Genomic DNA, 1,631 nt, shown 5'->3' with positions numbered 1-1,631 from the left:
TTCAAACTTTAAGTTCTAGAATCATATCTTGTGATTTCTTATGAATCAAGTCATTAATTGAGATTTTAAAAATCAAATCTTTTTCGAAAACTAATTTCTATCATATCTTTTCAAAAATATCTTCTTATCTTATCTTTTTCAAAAATATCTTTTCAAAATATCTTTTCTAACTTCCTAACTTCTTATCTTTTCAAAATTTGTTTCAACTAACTAACTAACTTTTTGTTTGTTTCTTAACTTTTTCAAAACCACCTAACTAACTCTCTCTCTCTCAATTTTCGAAAATATCTCCCCCTTTTTCAAAAATTTCTTTTTAATTAACTAATTATTTTTATTTTTATTTCAAAAATTTTCGAAAAAAATACTAAACATTTTTCAAAAACCATTTTCAAAAATCACTAACTCTTTTTCAAAATAATTTTCGAAAATTATCACTCCCCCATCTCATTCTATTTATTCATTCATCTCATCTCACCTCTCTTCCATCCTCACAGTTGTGTTTCTTCCATTATAATACATTCTTTGTCTCCCCCTCTTCTTCCACTCACACAGGGATCCCTATACTGTGGTATAAAGGATCTCCATCATTATTATTATTTTTCTGTGCCCTCTTCTTTGTCATATGAGCAGGAGCAAGGATAAGAACATTCTTGTGGAAGCAGATCCAGAACCTGAAAGGACTCTGAAGAGAAAATTAAGAGAAGCTAAATTACAACAATCCAGAGACAACTTGATTGAAAATTTCGAACAAGTAAAGGAGATGGCAGCCGAATCCAACAACAATGCAAGGAGAATGCTTGGTGACTTCACTGCACCTAATTCCAATTTACATGGAAGAAGCATCTCCATTCCTGCTATTGGAACAAACAACTTTGAGCTGAAACCTCAGTTAGTTTCTCTGATGCAGCAGAACTGCAAGTTTCATGGACTTCCATCTGAAGATCCTTTTCAGTTCTTAACTGAATTCTTGCAGATATGTGATACTGTTAAGACTAATGGAGTAGATCCTGAAGTCTACAGGCTCATGCTTTTCCCTTTTGCTGTAAGAGACAGAGCTAGATTATGGTTGGATTCTCAACCCAAAGACAGCCTGAACTCTTGGGATAAGCTGGTCACGGCTTTCTTAGCCAAGTACTTTCCTCCTCAAAATCTGAGCAAGCTTAGAGCTGATGTTCAAACCTTCAGACAGAAAGAAGGTGAATCCCTCTATGAAGCTTGGGAAAGATACAAACAGTTGACCAAAAAGTGTCCTTCTGACATGCTCTCAGAATGGACCATCCTAGATATATTCTATGATGGTCTGTCTGAGTTATCTAAGATGTCATTGGATACCTCTGCAGGTGGATCCATTCACCTAAAGAAAACGCATGCAGAAGCTCAAGAACTCATTGACATGGTTGCTAATAACCAGTTCATGTACACTTCTGAAAGGAATCCTGTAAGCAATGGGACGCCTATGAAGAAGGGAGTTCTTGAAGTTGATACTCTGAATGCCATACTGGCTCAGAACAAAATATTGACTCAGCAAGTCAATATGATTTCTCAGAGTCTGCATGGAATGCAAGCTGCATCCAACAGTACTCAAGAGGCATCTTCTGAAGAAGAAGCTTATGATCCTGAGAACCCTGCAA

General features: G+C 35.8%; 1 non-coding gene across 1 annotated transcript; it reads right to left on the bottom strand.

The window, feature by feature from the left end:
• Positions 1–1,156: 1,156 nt before the first annotated feature.
• LOC148554981 (small nucleolar RNA R71) lies at positions 1,157–1,260 on the bottom strand. Its single transcript, XR_015887674.1, has one exon. It is a non-coding gene; the product is annotated as a small nucleolar RNA R71 (small nucleolar RNA).
• Between the last annotated feature and the right edge of the window lie 371 nt (positions 1,261–1,631).

Source organism: Arachis ipaensis, chromosome B6 (genome assembly GCF_059453495.1).
Source record: "Arachis ipaensis isolate K30076 ecotype BB chromosome B6, ASM5945349v1, whole genome shotgun sequence".
In the NCBI taxonomy this organism is placed as follows: Eukaryota; Viridiplantae; Streptophyta; class Magnoliopsida; order Fabales; family Fabaceae; genus Arachis; species Arachis ipaensis.
Note: the sequence above shows the minus strand (reverse complement) of the source record. Positions and strands in the feature narration are given on the sequence as shown.